Raw genomic sequence first — 7,421 nt, forward strand, 5'->3', positions numbered from 1 at the left:
TTCACAGCCACAAAGTCAAAATTGTCTACATAAATTTGCTTTTTGGTCTTAATTTAAGGTTATAGTTAGGCGTAGGGTTCGCAGTGTGGTTACGATTAAGGTTACAGTTAGGGTTAGATTGATTGTAAGAAGATACATTGTAGAAATGGCCGGGGGTTTAGCCATAATGATGACTTTGTGGCTGTGTTAACTAGTGACGACCCAGGATCTCTGCTCCCATCCTTCACGCAGAATTATATTTGTATGCTTCCTTGAGCTCAATGATCTGATTATTCGACATTGAACACAGAGTTGACATTCATGAGGAAAATTGTATTGATCTTTCCTTCATGAAATATTGTAATTTTGTGTATAATATAAATGTTCACCTTCAGTTTTTATCATCTATTATAACATAGTACATCTATTTCATTCTGAACTTGTTATTAATGCATGTAATTATAAAAGGTTTTGCTACCTACAGAGTAAAGAGTGTGTATTGTATTGCATGTAGGCTATTTTAAGAACATATTATTTATGATATTGCTGATAATAAAACTATATGAACAATTAAAAAACTAAAAACATGTTCACTTGTATTTTATCACAAATAATAATACAAAACATTTTTTACACAGTCACAATTTTACAGATAGATGTCGTTGAACATTATGCTGATATTACCAAGTGTGACCCATCTGAAAAAGTCAGTTATCACGATGACTGTCATGTCTTCTTACAAAACCTGACAAAGGGATACAAAATGTTTAGTAGGCGATGTATTAAGTCAGATTTGATCAATATACTGAAAAAGAATTGCACATATAGAACATGTCATATATAGGCATACACACAAAAATGACCAAAGCAAAGACTCCAATTGATCCTCCAGCAAAAAGTGATGAAACCTTCATTATGTAGGATGTACCTACCAAACGAGAGAAAACATCTTACAACAATCTGATTAAACCACAACAAAGCCAAAGGGATAAAGATGAGGAAAGGTAACCGTACCTCTCCCTTTTGCCCAAATAACACAAGTGTGCTTGAAATCCTAGAAAATAACACAAGTGTGCTTGAAATCCTAGAAAATAGTTCAAATGGCACAGTATGACTAATAGCACAGGAGATCAATAAGATCAACAATCAATATAACTTTGTTAAAGACCTGCAAAACTGTCATTCCTTTTTGATGAATAAACTCCACATATCATTTATTTTTTATGCATAGCAGTTGGTCTTACCCCTCCCCATTGACTGACAGCTTGTAATATGATGTAATAGTCTCTGCCATTCTGTAGTGGAGCGCTGTAGAAGAAATCATAGTAGGGTAATCTCTTTCCCCTCATCCCTCAGATGGACCTGGGCAGTGACGTACTGTCCATGGGACTTCCTCTGACTGGAGGAGACTGGATTCTTAGGAGAGCTGCAGTCAAACACACGGGTCCCCTCCAGTGGCACCTGGAAGAAACTGTAAACCCAGGAACAAAAGAGAAAAGTGTTTGTGTCATAATAGCCAGTCAAGAGTGGCAGACGTCACTGGGCCCATTTCAAGATACTAAATCAGCATTTAGTGAGGTAGAGGGATAGTAATTATCTAATTGGGTCCACAGTGTTAGCTGATCTGTGTAGCCACAGTGGCAATGGAGCCTCAACTTCTCTATAGAAATGTATTTGATTTGAGGCACTATAAGAGAAGAAGTTATTGACACATTTAAATATCAAGTCAAAGTCAAAATTAAAAGCAATATTTCTGCTTCATATTTCTCATAATACCTTAAAATATTTAATCATCAAACTGTTATTGTTAGTTGAGGTTGTTTGTTGTAGGCTGGTGTTAGCTGTGACTGTGGAAGTGAACCTGCACAGTGCAGTGATGCTGATGGTATAGCTGGTAACAGGCAGCAGGTTCAGGTGGATATCAGGAAGGTCTGAAGTGGAGCTGTGGAGCTTTCCTCTTGTCATGGAATGACCTTTGATTGTCCCTGAATCCTGCAAATGCTACCTGTAATAGACAGGTAGACAGATCAAATAACTATGTCAAGGTGTATGCATACTGTAGGTGTATGCAGTTCAGAGAGCACATTTTCTAATCAACAATTTTGTAAAGTTTATGGTCCTTGTTCAGATAAACTTACTCTGTAATGTTCTGTGTCTTCTTCATACTTGTCTGCATTCCAACGCAAACATTTTTCATTAAAACAACCAAGTCGCTGATGGCAGGCTTGATTTCTGGTATTCACAAGAGATGAGAAACAACGTGTTTAAAAAAGGTTACTGATTTGCAAATTCCTTCCATATACTGAAAGGTTTTTCAAGTGAACTATGGTTTACAGATTCATGAATGGCATACCTTGGCATTGCAGTGTGGAAGCCTGCCACTTCCCGGTGATGTCACACACAGAGGTGTTCCTTCCTCTCCAGCTGTGGAATCCCTCCAGACAGTGATGGAACACAACACGTGTGTTCTGCCACATCTCCTCTGAGTAGGCCAGAGCAGTGGCTAGCCCGCATTTAGCTGTAAAAAACATGGTAGAAGTCAGATCAATTGAATTATACAAAGGAGATCCTGTGACGATTACCATAAAATGTTAGATCACAATATACAGTATATACAAATACTAGTTTTGATTATTTTGTTGTAACATAATCAGGATCATGATTAAACATGAATTTACAACACAGATGCACACTCTCAATACAACCAATTTCCCAATACAACATCACCCCCTTCTGGTACAGAGTGCTAGGTGCTGAACGTCTCTCTTCCATTGGTAGGTGCAAACATGACAAACAACACAGCATCAATTTGAATGTGAGCACTTTAACACAATATAATGAGTTCACGGTTATATTGTTAATATAACTTTGCATATTATTGAAACAATTCCCCACTACCCTGATGGTGTACAAGTTGAGAGACTATTTCCACCCTCCTGGTATAATCCATCCTTACATACAAACTCAATAACTCTCCCCAGGCCAGTTGTATTGACCCACAACATGTTAGTATGGGGAAGGGTTAGTGGAGCCCCACAGTTTACCTCTTCTCATTGAAATCAATTTGTTTTTGGTAGCCCTTTCCTACAGTCAAATGACCAAATCACCCTCTAGTGGCCTTATGGGTGGCAGCAAAAGGAAATGTGAATTATTATGTGGATTGTAATTAATAGACCTTCTATAGGGTTTGAAATTTCAAAGTGGAAATGACCAATTTTAGAAGCCTTTTTAAAATTCAAATGCACTACAAGTTTGCATTTCCTGACTCATACAGTACAACAACAAAGCAATTTTGCATTTGAATATACTGTACATTTAAATACATGTCTTTAAAATACATTCATTCATGAAGTTCTATATCCTCCCAAAGTGCATATCTCCACACTCAGTATAATGTCTCCAACTCGTGGTGTAATATCCTTCAACACATTGGTAATAAACCACACTACCAATCAACGATGTCCGGTTCCATAGCATCTTAGCATGGGATATAAACACTGGCTCCCCACAGTCAATCTCTAGAATTTAACCAGTTAAATTAAGCTAACAGTCATTTAAAATGTAATCTAAGTAATCCCCAAAAGTAATACTTTATCATGAAAGGGCCATAAACAATAACTAGTAATGCTGCATACTCCAATAAAGGTTAAAATGTCACCTTTCTGGTAAAAATAGTTATAAATTGCTGAGGTGAAGTCACTTTTGAGGACTCAAGCTGAAGTACACAGTACAAAGACGATACAAATGTGAAAATATGAAAATGTTTAAATGATGTATTTCCTATTCAACAAAACTGTTTGAATAAGGCTTGAAATGATGCTTTCTAAATATAGTATAATCAAATTAGAAAATGACTAACTATAAGATTCCTTATAACTGTAAAATACATATTTGTATGTTTATTTTCTAAAGGTCTCTCTTGATCAAAATGTCTGCCCCCATCGCTGTGAATGTCTCACAGAGCTCTAGCTTTTGGCTTTCTGAACTTGTTAGGAACTCAACATTTCATCTCCTATTAATCTTGTCTGTCTTGTCACACCCTGATCTGTTTCGCCTGTCGTTGTGCTTGTCTCCACCCCCCTTCAGGTGTCGCCCATCTTCCCCAGTGTATTTATAGATGTGTTCTGTTTGTCTGTTGCAGGTTCGTCTGGTCTTGTCAGGTCTTACCAGCATGTTTTCCCATCTCTCTGCTTTCTCAAGTTCTGTTTCCCCGGTTCTGACCATTCAGTCTGCCCTGACCACGAGCCTGCCTGCCGTTCTGTACCTGTCTGACTCTGACCCGTTTACGAACCTCCTCTACACATCCTCTTATCCGCATCTGTATTTATTTCCGTTTTGCAGACCCCGCGGTGCTGAGCGGATTTGATAACCAGACTTGAGAGATGGGTATCAGAGTTAGCTGAGGTCACAATGAAATCCAACCACCGCTCTGTCTCTGCTCAATGGTGATGTTGGCAATGGTGGTTTGGGGACATGTCTGTCATCATCAGCATTTTTGACATATTCAGTTTTACTTCATATGTATGATTATGTACTCCACACTTTGGGAGACATATAAAACACGTTAGCAAATTCCAGTTATGCTGTGTACGCCAATAAGAGCTACTATATATGACATAGCAAACCCGCCTGGGCTTCATCTTGAACATAACATTATGAATTAGAGAAGTTTAAAACTAGTTAAATAAACAGTCCAATGTATAAATGATAAACATAGATATGGGAGTGACATGAACAATTGGTGATATACAATTAATTAAAGTAAATTAATCTTCAAAGTGTATGCAGGCCTACTTGTTTAAACAGCCTACCTTTTCCTGAATCCACTTTATCCACAGTGTTTGTGAGACCCATCATAACTTCAACCCACACTAGGTGCTCTGTCACATGTATTTAAGGAAAACCCTGTCCCCTGATGCTAAAAAAACAAGGTGTGAAATGGAGTAAAACTGGCTCACCAATCGCAACAATAGGGTCAACACAGTGAGAACACCCATTCACCATTGAGCTGTGTTTCCAGTTGGTTTTTGGGGAGTGAGTTAGTCTAGTATACAGTAGTGTGGGAGGGGGAGATAAGTCCACCATGCTGCTATCATCACCCAGCCCACCAGGACTCAGAGGTGGTCCTGGTCTCCCTCTATCACTCCCCCAGTGAGCCCATGTCACACTGCGCCTGCTGGAGAGGCCTGATTAAGCACCAGCCTGTCCCTCAAAACCACCAAACAAACACTCCACTAGGGTCTCTCCACATATACTGTACAGAGGAGGATTCAATGTGTGAGAACACAACATTGTAACTAGATAGGCGTAGAATGTATAGAGCAGGCATGGACCTCTACTTCAGATTACTTTTCTCAAGACATTTGATTACAATATTTAGGAATGCAAAAAATGTGAAGTTTATTGAATGCACGGTAAACAAAGGACACATATTAGTACAAAAAGTACAAGTATTAAAAGTGTATCTAAAGTGAAGAAGAGCAAGCAGAACATAAATGGAAATCAACACATGATCACTCTGTAAGCGGTGCGTAACTGGCTGCAGGGAAGTCAGGTGCAGGAGAGCAGAAATAGGTAACAACCGGAGCACTTCAATGAGGCAAAACAAACTGCACCCAGAACAACAAAATACGGGTTGAAATAACCCGTCGCAAACCAGTCTGAAGTGCACATAACTTTACAACAAACAATTCCACACACAGACATGGGGGGAACAGAGGGTTATATGCACGTCAAGTAATGAGGGAATGTAAACCAGGTGTGCGGGAAAACAAGACAAAACAAATGGAAAATGAAAGGTGGACCGGCGATGGCTAGAAGACAGATGACGAGGACCGCCGAAAGCCGCCCGAACAAGGAGAGGAACCGACTTCGGCGGAAGTCGTGACAGTACCCCCCCCCCCCTTGACGCGTGGCTCCAGCAACACTGGAGGGGAGTGGGCTCTGCACGTAACGCCTGCTCAATGTCTGCGTCCAGCTCCCATACTACCTGCGCCACCAGGCAGGAGGATGGGAGTATGGGGGTGGGATACATGGGCCTCTCCTCTGTGTCATACAGCCGGGACAGTGCGTCTGCCTTGACATTCTGGGAACCTGGTCTGTACGAAAGGGTAAAAAACATGTCCCACCTTGCCTGGCGAGGATTCAGACTCCTCGCTGCCCGGATGTACTCCAGATTGCGGTGGTCAGTCCAGATGAGAAAAGGGTGTTTAGCCCCCTCAAGCCAATGTCTCCACGCCTTCAAAGCCTTGACGACAGCCAACAGCTCCCGGTCCCCCACGTCATAGTTTCGCTCCGCCGGGCTGAGCTTCCTCGAGAAGAAGGCACAGGGGCGGAGCTTCGGGGGCGTACCTGAGCGCTGAGAGAGCACGCTCCTATCCCAGCCTCGGACGCGTCCACCTCCACTGTGGACGCCAAAGAGGGATCCGGATGGGCCAGCACGGGAGCCGAGGTAAACAGGGCCCTTAGGTGAACAAAAGCCCTGTCCACCTCAGCCGGCCACTGCAACCGAACCGGACCCCCCTTCAGCAGTGAGATAATGGGAGCCGCTACCTGACCAAAACCCCGGATAAACCTCCGGTAGTAATTGGCAAACCTTAGAAAACGCTGCACCTCCTTTACCGTGGTGGGAGTCGGCCAATTACGCACGGCTGAAATGCGGTCACTCTCCATCTCCACCCCCGAGGTGGAAATGCGGTATCCTAGGAAGAAGACGGACTGCTGGAAGAACAAGCATTTCTCAGCCTTGACATACAGGTCATGCTCAAACAGTCGACCAAGCACCCTGCGCACCAAGGACACATGCTCGGCACGTGCAGCGGAGTATATCAGAATGTCATCGATATACACCACTACACCCTGCCTGTGCAGGTCCCTGAAAATCTCGTCCACAAAGGCTTGGAAGACTGACGGAACATTCATCAACTCGTACGGCATGACGAGGTACTCATAATGCCCTGAGGTGGTACTGAATGCTGTCTTCCACTCGTCTCCCTCCCGGATACACACCAGAATGTAAACGCTCCTGAGATCTAGTTTCGTGAAGAAGCGCGCCCTGTGCATTGACTCAATCGCTGTGGCTATGAGAGGTAGCGGGTAACTGTACTTCACAGTGATCTGGTTAAGAGCTCGATAGTCAATACATGGGCGCAGACCTCCCTCCTTCTTCTTCACAAAAAAGAAACTCGAGGAGGCGGGTGAAGTAGAGGACCGAATGTACCCCCACCCCGACAAAACAAATGGAAAAAACAAAACAAATGGAAAATGAAAGGTGGATCGGCGATGGCTAGAAGACCGGTGACGCCGCCCAAACAAGGAGAGGAACCGACTTCGGCGGAAGTCGTGACACACTCAAAGGCTTTCTGTAGAGAACCTATTATTCAGATCAGTGTTTGATTCAAGAAGCATTCAAAGTGGTCCAAAGTAGCTAAGAGAAATGCTGA

The sequence above is a fragment of the Salvelinus alpinus genome, chromosome 19, assembly GCF_045679555.1.
Source record: "Salvelinus alpinus chromosome 19, SLU_Salpinus.1, whole genome shotgun sequence".
NCBI classification, from domain to species: domain Eukaryota; kingdom Metazoa; phylum Chordata; class Actinopteri; order Salmoniformes; family Salmonidae; genus Salvelinus; species Salvelinus alpinus.